Source organism: Lolium rigidum, chromosome 3 (genome assembly GCF_022539505.1).
Source record: "Lolium rigidum isolate FL_2022 chromosome 3, APGP_CSIRO_Lrig_0.1, whole genome shotgun sequence".
Classification (NCBI taxonomy): Eukaryota; Viridiplantae; Streptophyta; class Magnoliopsida; order Poales; family Poaceae; genus Lolium; species Lolium rigidum.
In genome coordinates, this window is record NC_061510.1 from 205,383,290 (window position 1) to 205,397,534 (window position 14,245).

At 42.1% G+C, this 14,245-nt stretch overlaps 1 long non-coding RNA gene across 1 annotated transcript; it reads left to right on the forward strand.

Annotated features, from left to right (window-relative positions):
- Nucleotides 1–555: 555 nt before the first annotated feature.
- Nucleotides 556–1,984, forward strand: LOC124699998. The gene is made up of 3 exons (XR_007001597.1): nt 556–599; nt 681–757; nt 1,947–1,984. It is a non-coding gene; the product is annotated as an uncharacterized LOC124699998 (long non-coding RNA).
- Nucleotides 1,985–14,245: the final 12,261 nt, after the last annotated feature.

Below are 14,245 nucleotides of genomic sequence, written 5' to 3' on the forward strand. Positions count from 1 at the left end.
CATGTGTAGCAATTATCTCTTGTTGATCACTTGTGCATGGCCAAAAATATGTGGCCGGCCATGCCATGGCACACATGCATCATGCCTCTCCATTTCCCTCTCTCTCACATAATTACTCCACCTTGGGAAGCCTCTCCTCCTTTGTCCCTTCCCAATGCCACAAATAAATTCAGCTTGGGTCAAATATCTCTTCTCCAAATCAGCCTCCCAACTAACCCAATCAATGAAGAGGCTACCTCCCAACCAACCCAATCAATGAGGAGGCAGCCCACCCCCTCCCCCTCTATAAAAAGGGGCTTGGCAGCCCACCCCCTCCTCACTTGCTCTCACTTTTCCACTCCCCACTCTCTCCTCCACTCCCACACACTCTCCTCCTACCTCTCCCCACGAAATTGCTGCTCCTCCTAGCTTCATGGCCGGCCATGGCCATGGAAAGCTCACCAAGATGCAGCTCCTTCCTCCCTCAAGCTCATCCTCACCATGAGAGCCTCCCCCTCCATCTTCTCCCCAACCTTAGATGGTTTAATCTCCTCTTCTTCTCCCTCCATTGCTAAGATTGGATCTTGATGCAGGTGCATGTTGGTCCAAGCATGGAGAAGGTTGAGCTATCCTCAGATCTGAAGTTCTTGAGCAAAGTTCGTCCAAAACCTTGCAGTAATTTCTGTTTCTTGCTGTTTCAGATTCTGGTACGATCTTGTAAAATCCACCAAATCTCGTGTGCAGATCCAAATCGAGTGGTTCAAAGTTCTGCAGATAGGTACTCAAAATATCTACAACTTGGCGTTGGTCTCATCCTCAAATTCGTTACGGATTTTGCATGATAAATAAAGTTCTGCAAACATGCAGAATCATTGTTTGTTAGATTTCTTCCGTTTTACAAAACCTTTTTGAGCAAACTCAACTTTGGGTAAAAGCCCTCTCCAGTACCTTCATTTTGGCGTTGGGTTCACTTCAAATGACCTAATGAAATTGGAATGGTTCACAGATCAAGATCTGGTCAGATCTGACTTTGTCGAATTAAATCAGGAGCTTGGAAACGAATTTTTGAATGAAACCAGTTGGGTAAGAACCACCTTTTCAATACCTTTCAGATGCAGCTGACCTCATATTTTTATGAGTTGTGTACGATTTGTGGTGAATTAAACTTATTCTGTGTGTTCTGCAGACATGGCTGTTAGCTTTTAATTCATTAAAAATCCATTTTTGAACCTAATTGAGTGATTCCACTTCTGTAGGATTGCTGAATGTTTTCTTAATCATCTCAAACAAGTTTCAAACCTTTATCTGTTCTGCAACTCCATAGTTAAAGAAAATGGTGAAAACATGCAGTAAACTTGTAAATCCATTTGTGAGAGTTTCAGAAATAATTTGAACCCAAATCCAATTGCGTGTGAATCTCTGTTTAATTACCTTTCAAATGCCAGTGGCCTCATATTTTTAGGATGTTTCTACGATTTATGGCTTACAGATCTTGTTTTCTGTACAGTCAGATTCAAAGAAATTCCTAAAATTGTAGGTTTGATATTTTTGGGTGTTTCCAATTGGGTTAGTCTTGTATTAGTACTGGCCATCTAGGAAAAATATTGTTAGTCTTTGTTCATGCATATTAAGTACTATTAGTACTGTGTATGTGTGACATGGATTGTTGAACCAAAACTTTTTGGTTTGTTTAAAAACTTTAACCACCTCTTTGTATTAAAATTGTTCAACCAATGTTTTATTCTTGCAAAACAAAATCTCTGCAACTTAAACTTAATTCAATTGTTTGGCTTAAGTTTTCAAACGGTGTGGCATATCATTTACTTCCTATTCTCGTGTAGTGTTTTGTAAGCCTTATAAAATGGAGATGATGACTTCCCGCTTTTCCAAAAATGTTTCGAATTATATATTAAATGTTTGGGATGCCAAACTAATGCACTTGTCCTCTTTATGATGTTATCTACCAGGGGATACTTAGTTGTGCCATGGTGATACCGAGAGAGGCAATTGCTAAGTCATGGCACTCTCATACCTCTACTAGGTAAATAAATGGGGTTTTCTAAATTAAAACTCTTGAAGTTGTTTGTGGTATCTATAAGTCCTTAGTATGTTATACCTTGGCTGCATGGTTAGTTGTTGATTGTTGAATGTTGTCTTGTTGATGCAATGTGATTGATTGTGTTCCTTTTATATTTTCCGGCGCTAGATGCGAACAATTCCGGAGAAGAAGAAGAAGTGGAATTGGACAAGGATTTTATTTATATTGTTGGGATTCTTATATTGATAGAGTTGAAGAAGTACAGGGACAAATAAGCCAAGGCAAGCCATTTACTTTGACTCTTTGTTGTCCATGTTCTTGGTTGAGATCTTTCTATCCTTGGTCTCTTGATTTCTTGCGTCTCCTTGGGTTTGCTTAATTTGATTCTTTACATACTTGCCACCAAGTGTGTAATGTCCCCTCTCGATATTTGCGTACTTACTCTAAGTATGTGAATCACGTTTCACCACCTTCTGACACCCTAATTCTAGTAAATACTTGGGATAATATCATTAAAATTGCTCTACTTTTTGATCATCTCCATTCATGCTCAATTGGAGTATGGATGACCTTGACACCCCTTCATGTTATGATGGCAATCATTATGCTATTATACATCTTAGTCACGCATAGACCTTAGGTTGGGAAAACCCTCAAGGTTTTACCTTGTTGTAAAAGTTTTTGTTAAAACCTTGGGTATAATGTTATGCCCAAGTGAGAATTTGAGAAAAGAAAAGGATTTGGTAAAAATGATGGGGATGAGAAAGTGGTTGGGATATTACGAAAACTTTGGCGCCTAAGTACTCACCCATGACAACAAACTAGCGCAACCACATTACTCCAACATGGGCACGGGGCTTAGCTCGACGTTCGTTCTCTTTAGCATGAGGCACCGCATAACTATACAAGGGTACGGATACCCCCGAGTCCGGATTGTCGAGGTTGGGACAATAGTATAACGGGAGGCCTTCGGGGCTGACCCGTCCGGAAGACACTATGGGTCTCCTGGCTTGGCGGTGGAGCCACGCTCAAAAGGAGGTGAGCTGCCACGGTGCCGGGGAGGTACATACTCCATAGGGTAGGACCTCTTGCTAATTAGAATGGGCGAAAGGCTTCGATCGGTTATCCGATACCCACATACTTTCGTATGATGGCCCGGGGATGATCCCGGCGGATTTATCGGATCTTGTGGGGAAAGTGCGCACACTCTGCGAGTTAAATCTATTCGAATAGCCGTGTCCGCGGTCATGGACGGTTGGATTGGCTGTTGCTTAGCCTGATGTGTTTTGTTTATGAAAATATTTGACAAAGGAAAGAAACGGGATTTGTGTTGGAGTACTTGGAGTACTTGGTAAAATGGTTGATGACCACAATGAGGTGGTCGGAGAGGAATTGATAAAAAATTTGGGTCTACCCTTCCTAAGTGTTTATGTCGTGAAAGATCTTCCTAAATCGAGTCAAGTAGTGATGTCTTAGATATATTCTCTCATCTCCTTCACCCATGAAGTTGAGATGCTAACTCCACTAAAACACTTCTTCTCTTCTACATAACATATTCTTGTTATATAAGTGGTCATTCCCTCTTGATCTCCTAGTTAGTCCTCGGTACCTTGTTCTCCTTGATATGTTACTTTGTAAATGGTTTGCGAGTACAATTCCAAATGTACTCACGGCTTTGTCCCCGGCTATTTACTTGGCCGGACTTGAAGGAGTTCGACGAGATGAAGAAAGAGTTGGCGACGTCTATGCGAGCTAGGAACGTCTTCCCGATCGGTTGCTCGTAGGGTTATGGCGGATGACTTGGGTACTGTGCTGCTGAAGTGATGATGCTACTCTGATGTTTAGTTAGGCCCTTCGAGGCTATTATGTATTTATCGGTCATGTGACCATGTTGTAATTTTCTTATTCCACTTTGTAATTGGATGGTGTAATTTGATATCAGTTCGGTTATGTGTTCGCGGCGCACTGATCATGGGATCGTGAATCGTATACATAACAGGGAATTTCGGACAGCTAGTCCGGGGTCCCCACAGAGCTGGTATCAGAGCTATCCTGACTGTAGGAGACCTTAGTTAGCATGGACGTTAGTTAGGAAACAAGTACTTGGGAAAAACTATTTAAGAAACAAATTCTTTCTTTAGTCCGAAGCATAGCTTCTGCTCCTACTATTTCTTCAAAGCTTCTAAATTCTTATCTCTCCGCTTTATTAAAATGTTTGAAATTTCTTACTCTATTGTCTCATCCACTTCAAAACCTACATATTGGACGATGTCCCAACTCGGACCGGAGACTCGACCTCAATTAGGGATCAATCCCTCGGGAAGACTCGTGTATCTCCAAACAACGAGTTATTGAAGATTGGAAGCCGACTTAGTGTGCGGATAAAGGGATAATAAGATCATGCCTTTGGTTGTCACCAAAGTCCGTCAATGAGCTGACCTTGTTCCTCCGTGGACTTGCACCTTTTCGCGATCGTCCGGGATCAAGTCCTCAGTTCTTGACTAGTAATTTTTCGGCCAGCCACCGAAGTTGTCAACTTTGGAAGTACCTCGACATCTACCCCTCCGAAGACCTCACGTCCCCGGGATGTTGAGACTGGAAGTTCTATGCAAATCTCGCCTTCACCTCGACATCGACGACTCAACACTAAGCCGCTTCACCACCAAGCGCTTCGAGAAATCCTTGTTGAAGACGATGTCAACAAGATGAAGACGCCAACATATGTGACCAGCCCCAAAACTATAGGATGGATAGGACAAACTCAATCGCTTCGATTGAGCTACCCCCACGTATTAGGTATCCCTAGATACTTAGAGTGCCTTGTTTGGTGTGCTGATTGCTTGTAGTTCACTAGTGTGCTGCCTTGAGTGTCTTTTATTTGTTTGTTGTGTGTATGTTTTTCTAGTCTTTCGGCCTGAAAAATACTCCTAGTGTGATGACCTAGCATAGGAAGCCTCCCCGGGATGTTTTCACCCTCATCTACCTCGCCGATGGATTAATTGGGTAAATCAACGAAAGACTCTAACTCTAAACCCGTTGGAAGTTGTTTTTCAACCGTCAAGAAAACTAACCCGACCCCTATCTACGCCGACTTCCTTCAAGATCAGCTGGAGCATCTCCACTACGCCAAGAAAGAAGAAGCCCTACCTTCACGAGTGATCGCACCTCTACCAGAAGACTTACTAACTTGGTCTAACCTTGGTATATAATCGCGCTAACCTCGAGGATATCTTTTTGAAAGCCCCCCCTAACACACCGTCTAACTAGATGAGAGAACATTAGCGTCAAAGACAAGCTACATCACATGGTTCATCTGGTCCTCATCAAGTGAAGACTCTTGAAGATACCTCAAGAACTCAAGACTAGGTGCAACTTACCCGCTCACCAAGCTGGTATAAGTCAGCACCGACCCGCCAGCTGATGATTGACTTCGAAGACCTCTGTTGCTGTTCCATATGGATACCAACTAGGTGTTTCATCAACTTACTAACTCACCGCGCGTCCTCAATGGTTTAGTTAACACCGTGAGTGCCTCTTGAAGTTGTGGTCTGCATGTCGCCCCCGAAGACTCTTCAACTAAACAAGGAAGATCGACGACTTCTTCAGAAGCCCCAGACAGGACCGCAAGGCAGAAGCTCTAAGTTTTTCCGAAAGCCCGATGAAAAATCTTAAGGGTGGAAGACTTCGTCTTCCACTAAAAGTTGGAGCTAACCACCAAATTTATATCTTTCTAAAACAACGTTGGAAACGTGGGATTGCACTAACTCCCCTCGAAGCTATGGACTACACATCAACCTCTGAAGATGTTCGCCTCAAGACGCGAGACTGGTGACTTCTCCAAGGAGCGCCCGACAAGACCCGTGGCGGAAGCTTACGGTTTTAACGCCCCTCCCCGATGAACAATTTTAAGGGTGGAAGACTTCGTCTTCCACTAAAACCAAGCTAACTCTAAAGAGTTTTCAACCGTGCTCAAGCACCATTGGGTGCACTAACTCTCCCACGAGTCTTGAACCTCCACTAGGATCGTGAAGAAGCTACAGATCCAACATCTGCACGGAGTAGTCAACCTCTTCATGAAGTTCGCCATCGGCAGTAATCCATCATGTCTCTCAGAAGCTGAAGTTGCGACCCCCTCAACAACGGCACGCCGACAGAAGAATGGAGTCTAACTTTCGTTAAGCTTTACAACCCCTCTTGTTCTGCGCTCACTAATCTCGGGACGAGATTATTTTAAGGGTGGAAGATCTGTAACACCCCAACTTTTGCAACCTTGATTAATTATCCTGATTACAAAAATTAGGGGGAACAAAAACTTTTTCTAAAGACTAATTAGATGAATTGCCTTGATTGTTTGTTGTGATGAATTGCCTTGATCTGTTGGTAGATGTATTGTCTTGATTTGCTTGTTGAGTTTTGTCTTGAGCCACCTCATAGAACAACACCCCTAGTGGTTAAACAAGCAACTCACCAAATAAAACACATGTGTGGCTTAGGAAGAATTGTTTTCCTTCTTACTACATCAAACCTCTCTCCGATGACAACATGGGTGTGCCATCTTGATTTTCTCTTTGTGGTACAAGATAGCTCAATCATCCTTAATTCACAACTTTGTGATCTCAATGCATGGATCTCATCTGTGCATCTCCCTCTATAATTTCCACATCCTGCATGTCTCATTCTACCCTTGCATCACATATATTCAACTTGATCTTATACCCTATCCAATGATTCAACTCTAGATCACTTCCTTCACTTTTACCTCTTGTTTTTATTCAAGTTTAATCTTCACAAAACCAAGAGTGGGAATGATGGATACATTTTGTAGCCACCATCTACCCTTGAGAACACTCCTCCCTAAATTAGTTTCCCTCCTCAAAAATCCTACAGTTTTCCTTCTCTAGTTTTGATCACAAAACTACTTCTAGTTTTATTAAAACTTTCCAAGATTTCTCTTCAAAGAAAACAAGGAACTGAAATGGGTTTTGTTTTTCATCCCATTTCTACCAAGTATTGATTTATAAAACAATACTCTCTATTTTGCTTTCCTTTTTACAAAAAGGCTTGTTAAGGTATTTATACCATTTCTTGTTTTTTTAAGATTGAGAAAACTCTACTTTATTTGAGAAAGTAAGTGGAACATTTTGAACTCCTATGTTCCAACTAGTTCTCTCTCAATATTTTCAAATTCCATTCCACTTGAGTTCATTACCAATTGTCCCCTAGACAATTGAGGTGTTTCAAATACTTTTGAAACAAGTTCTATTCCAAATGACAACCCTTGCACATCTTGTGTACATCTCTAATCTACCCATTATGTTCCTTCATCCTCCAATTCTGGATCAAATGGATGATCATTCGATACTTTCAAACCACTCCCAATTGACCTCTTATTTGAAGAGCAACTTATATTTCATTATGCCTATCTCACTCCTCTATTTATTTTCCATCATCACCTTGACCTCATGAATTGATGATGTATGTCAATATATTCATCCTTGTGAGTATATGGTTACTTCACTCACCATCTCTCCTAGCCTTGCTCTACCATTGTCTAAATCACCATCACCACCATCATCTCTTGGACACATCTTTTATCAGGTCAGAATGTCACCACCATCTACTTTAGCACCCTTGTGCATTAGTATCACTTTGCCTAAAATTGTATATCTTTTTAGGCCACCATTTTAGTAATTTGTGAGGCACTCAACCTTAGGTGTCATGCATGTGTAGCAATTATCTCTTGTTGATCACTTGTGCATGGCCAAAAATATGTGGCCGGCCATGCCATGGCACACATGCATCATGCCTCTCCATTTCCCTCTCTCTCACATAATTACTCCACCTTGGGAAGCCTCTCCTCCTTTGTCCCTTCCCAATGCCACAAATAAATTCAGCTTGGGTCAAATATCTCTTCCCCAAACCAGCCTCCCAACTAACCCAATCAATGAAGAGGCTACCTCCCAACCAACCCAATCAATGAGGAGGCAGCCCACCCCCTCTCCCTCTATAAAAGGGGCTTGGCAGCCCACCCCCTCCTCACTTGCTCTCACTTTTCCACTCCCCACTCTCTCCTCCACTCCCACACACTCTCCTCCTACCTCTCCCCACGAAATTGCTGCTCCTCCTAGCTTCATGGCCGGCCATGGCCATGGAAAGCTCACCAAGATGCAGCTCCTTCCTCCCTCAAGCTCATCCTCACCATGAGAGCCTCCCCCTCCATCTTCTCCCCAACCTTAGATGGTTTAATCTCCTCTTCTTCTCCCTCCATTGCTAAGATTGGATCTTGATGCAGGTGCATGTTGGTCCAAGCATGGAGAAGGTTGAGCTATCCTCAGATCTGAAGTTCTTGAGCAAAGTTCGTCCAAAACCTTGCAGTAATTTCTGTTTCTTGCTGTTTCAGATTCTGGTACGATCTTGTAAAATCCACCAAATCTCGTGTGCAGATCCAAATCGAGTGGTTCAAAGTTCTGCAGATAGGTATTCAAAATATCTACAACTTGGCGTTGGTCTCATCCTCAAATTCGTTACGGATTTTGCATGATAAATAAAGTTCTGCAAACATGCAGAATCATTGTTTGTTAGATTTCTTCCGTTTTACAAAACCTTTTTGAGCAAACTCAACTTTGGGTAAAAGCCCTCTCCAGTACCTTCATTTTGGCGTTGGGTTCACTTCAAATGACCTAATGAAATTGGAATGGTTCACAGATCAAGATCTGGTCAGATCTGACTTTGTCGAATTAAATCAGGAGCTTGGAAACGAATTTTTGAATGAAACCAGTTGGGTAAGAACCACCTTTTCAGTACCTTTCAGATGCAGCTGACCTCATATTTTTATGAGTTGTGTACGATTTGTGGTGAATTAAACTTATTCTGTGTGTTCTGCAGACATGGCTGTTAGCTTTTAATTCATTAAAAATCCATTTTTGAACCTAATTGAGTGATTCCACTTCTGTAGGATTGCTGAATGTTTTCTTAATCATCTCAAACAAGTTTCAAACCTTTATCTGTTCTGCAACTCCATAGTTAAAGCAAATGGTGAAAACATGCAGTAAACTTGTAAATCCATTTGTGAGAGTTTCAGAAATAATTTGAACCCAAATCCAATTGCGTGTGAATCTCTGTTTAATTACCTTTCAAATGCCAGTGGCCTCATATTTTTAGGATGTTTCTACGATTTATGGCTTACAGATCTTGTTTTCTGTACAGTCAGATTCAAAGAAATTCCTAAAATTGTAGGTTTGATATTTTTGGGTGTTTCCAATTGGGTTAGTCTTGTATTAGTACTGGCCATCTAGGAAAAATATTGTTAGTCTTTGTTCATGCATATTAAGTACTATTAGTACTGTGTATGTGTGACATGGATTGTTGAACCAAAACTTTTTGGTTTGTTTAAAAACTTTAACCACCTCTTTGTATTAAAATTGTTCAACCAATGTTTTATTCTTGCAAAACAAAATCTCTGCAACTTAAACTTAATTCAATTGTTTGTCTTAAGTTTTCAAACGGTGTGGCATATCATTTACTTCCTATTCTCGTGTAGTGTTTTGTAAGCCTTATAAAATGGAGATGATGACTTCCCGCTTTTCCAAAAATGTTTCGAATTATATATTAAATGTTTGGGATGCCAAACTAATGCACTTGTCCTCTTTATGATGTTATCTACCAGGGGATACTTAGTTGTGCCATGGTGATACCGAGAGAGGCAATTGCTAAGTCATGGCACTCTCATACCTCTACTAGGTAAATAAATGGGGTTTTCTAAATTAAAACTCTTGAAGTTGTTTGTGGTATCTATAAGTCCTTAGTATGTTATACCTTGGCTGCATGGTTAGTTGTTGATTGTTGAATGTTGTCTTGTTGATGCAATGTGATTGATTGTGTTCCTTTTATATTTTCCGGCGCTAGATGCGAACAATTCCGGAGAAGAAGAAGAAGTGGAATTGGACAAGGATTTTATTTATATTGTTGGGATTCTTATATTGATAGAGTTGAAGAAGTACAGGGACAAATAAGCCAAGGCAAGCCATTTACTTTGACTCTTTGTTGTCCATGTTCTTGGTTGAGATCTTTCTATCCTTGGTCTCTTGATTTCTTGCGTCTCCTTGGGTTTGCTTAATTTGATTCTTTACATACTTGCCACCAAGTGTGTAATGTCCCCTCTCGATATTTGCGTACTTACTCTAAGTATGTGAATCACGTTTCACCACCTTCGACACCCTAATTCTAGTAAATACTTGGGATAATATCATTAAAATTGCTCTACTTTTTGATCATCTCCATTCATGCTCAATTGGAGTATGGATGACCTTGACACCCCTTCATGTTATGATGGCAATCATTATGCTATTATACATCTTAGTCACGCATAGACCTTAGGTTGGGAAAACCCTCAAGGTTTTACCTTGTTGTAAAAGTTTTTGTTAAAACCTTGGGTATAATGTTATGCCCAAGTGAGAATTTGAGAAAAGAAAAGGATTTGGTAAAAATGATGGGGATGAGAAAGTGGTTGGGATATTACGAAAACTTTGGCGCCTAAGTACTCACCCATGACAACAAACTAGCGCAACCACATTACTCCAACATGGGCACGGGGCTTAGCTCGACGTTCGTTCTCTTTAGCATGAGGCACCGCATAACTATACAAGGGTACGGATACCCCCGAGTCCGGATTGTCGAGGTTGGGACAATAGTATAACGGGAGGCCTTCGGGGCTGACCCGTCCGGAAGACACTATGGGTCTCCTGGCTTGGCGGTGGAGCCACGCTCAAAAGGAGGTGAGCTGCCACGGTGCCGGGGAGGTACATACTCCATAGGGTAGGACCTCTTGCTAATTAGAATGGGCGAAAGGCTTCGACTGGTTATCCGATACCCACATACTTTCGTATGATGGCCCGGGGATGATCCCGGCGGATTTATCAGATCTTGTGGGGAAAGTGCGCACACTCTGCGGAGTTAAATCTATTCGAATAGCCGTGTCCGCGGTCATGGACGGTTGGATTGGCTGTTGCTTAGCCTGATGTGTTTTGTTTATGAAAATATTTGACAAAGGAAAGAAACGGGATTTGTGTTGGAGTACTTGGAGTACTGGTAAAATGGTTGATGACCACAATGAGGTGGTCGGAGAGGAATTGATAAAAAATTTGGGTCTACCCTTCCTAAGTGTTTATGTCGTGAAAGATCTTCCTAAATCGAGTCAAGTAGTGATGTCTTAGATATATTCTCTCATCTCCTTCACCCATGAAGTTGAGATGCTAACTCCACTAAAACACTTCTTCTCTTCTACATAACATATTCTTGTTATATAAGTGGTCATTCCCTCTTGATCTCCTAGTTAGTCCTCGGTACCTTGTTCTCCTTGATATGTTACTTTGTAAATGGTTTGCGAGTACAATTCCAAATGTACTCACGGCTTTGTCCCTGGCTATTTACTTGGCCAGACTTGAAGGAGTTCGACAGATGAAGAAAGAGTTGGCGACGTCTATGCGAGCTAGGAACGTCTTCCCGATCGGTTGCTGTAGGGTTATGGCAGATGACTTGGGTACTTGTCTTCGTTGAAGTGATGATGCTACTCTGATGTTTAGTTAGGCCCTTCGAGGCTATTATGTATTTATCGGTCATGTGACCATGTTGTAATTTTCTTATTCCACTTTGTAATTGGATGGTGTAATTTGATATCAGTTCGGTTATGTGTTCGCGGCGCACTGATCATGGGATCGTGAACTGTATACATAACAGGGAATTTCGGACAGCTGGTCCGGGGTCCCCACACTCAAACCATTTGATTGTGAAAACCGCCCTTACTTCAGACAAGACGAACATGCATAGCAACTCACATGATATTCAACAAAGGTAAAAGAGTTGATGGCGTCCCCAGAAACATGGTTAACGCTCAACAAGCAACTTATTAAGAAATAAGACACATAAGTACATATTCTTCACCACAATAGTTTTTAAGGCTATTTGTCCCATGAGCTATATATTGCAAAGGTAAAGAATGGAATTTTAAAGGTAGCACTCAAGTAATGTACTTTGGAATGGCGGAGAAATACCATGTGGTAGGTAGGTATGGTGGACACAAATGGCATGGATTTTGGCTCAAGGATTTGGATGCACGAGAAGAATCCCTCTCAATACAAGGCTAGGCTAGCAAGGTTGTTTGAAGCAAACTCAAGTATAAAACGGTGCAGCAAGACTCACATATAAACATATTGTAAGCATTATAAAACTTTACATCGTCTCCTTGTTGTTCAAACATGTCGGTACCCCGGTGGTCAGGGCTAGACAAACCCAGTATCACATCTGGCATAAGCCTAACCTAGATCTCTAGGGCCTACAGGGTGAGAATCGGTAACACAACAGTGACTCTACGACTGAAAGCAAAAATATTACAACTCTTAGCAGAGTTAAGATCCAAATTTATTACACGCAGAGGTCACTGACCACAAATCAACAAGCAACGGAAAGCAAATTATGTTATCTATATAACAAGACGCAAAGGGCCTAAGAGGCCATAACATAAGGCGACGTCCCAGCCCATAAGTCTCGGGCTGCCGCCCGAGGAACTCCAAACTACTCGTCGACGTCAAGGTAGAAGCCACCATCAGTTGGAAGGACTTCGTCTGAAACAAAGCATGCAAGGCTGAGTACAGGGACTCGGCAAGACTTAGTACAACCTGTTAGCAAAGCGGGTATGCGAGGCTTTATGTGGAGCTTATTTTGCGGAAAGCCAGTTTTCCTTTGTAAACGAGGAGGGAGCAGAAGCTCGTCTATTCAGATCATTTTAAACGAGAGGTAAGAGAGCGATATCAACTCTAGCTCTAAGATCATCATGTTGAATCCACCGAAACTTCATCATTACTCGAACCTCGTCACCTAGGATCACCCCTCGACACCCCGAGAAGGGATCCTTATCACACATTGATATCAAGTTTTACGATTAGGTTCAAGTTGTCTATGATCACGGAATCCATCACCAAGTCGTCCATAACCGTGGACACGGCTTTTCGAAAAGATTTACCCTGCGGGGGTGTACAACTTTACCCACACGCGCCGACCGACTCTTAATGCCACTATAGATTAACACACTTCCTTGGTGTGCTCTGGCGAGGGTGGTCGACCAAAACCTTTCCCTTACTTCGCCTATTCCATGAGTCAAACTAGCCGGGAGCTCCGTCATCGTAGGTAGCCACTCTCCGAGGCGGTCCCGGTCATTATGCGCGAGGGATCCGAGTTCAATGCCTTCGAGCATCCTTCACCCTAGCCACGCCCTGTATGATGCACTTTGAAAACCTTTTCCACCTTTCCCCCATGCGTATGGCAAATGGAACTCGCAAACTAATTGACTCATGGGTAAGCTAGGTAAGTTCGGGCCAAGGGGTTCCCATGGGCCCCGTGTGGCTGTACGCTCAGTCTTGGTTCCGAAGGCGAGAACTCAGGTCCTAGTATCGGCGAGAACGAGTCAAATCACCACATCCCCATGTGGCGGCCCATCCAAGCCTTTAGCATGTTTATTAACATCATCACTGATCTTACCACGTCATCCTGTCAAACTAGGTTCATTCGTAGTTCTGATTCATCAACCGGATGCATCAGACTTTAACAGCTAAGCATGGCTAAGCATAACACATATAAGGCTCTAGCGATGCGAACAAGCTCAGACCTAGTTTTTGTCGGGAGCGGTGGATCAGAAACTCTGGGCTACAAGAATGGAATTATGCACACATAGGATATCTACAACTGCCGATAAAACATATTTGAAGCGGATGCATTATGTAAGAACCAGAAGTAAAGCATTTCGAAACCATATATGAACCAGGTTAGGGCTTGCCTTGTCCCTCGTTGTTCTGACGCTGCTCTTCGGTGGCGTTGATCTCAGGCTCGCGTTCGGTCCCTATCGATGAAGAACCAAACACCGGAAAGGAAGAGCACAATCAAGACAGGGTATAATGCAATGCACATACAATATGATGACATGTCATATTAAGGGGTTTGGGTAACCCTAGGTGCATCGACGGAAATTAAAGGGGTTCGGCTTCGAACCCCGACATATGAGAGGGGTCAAATTAGGGTTTCTACTAAGGCTCATATTTAATTGGTTCAAAGATGTATGAAACATGGGTAAACAACTAGGATTTGTTTTTCTGATCATTTTGATATATTATTTGTATTTTTCTGATTTAAAATGAATTAGTTATGAATTTTCCAAGTTTAATTCATTTTAAATCAATT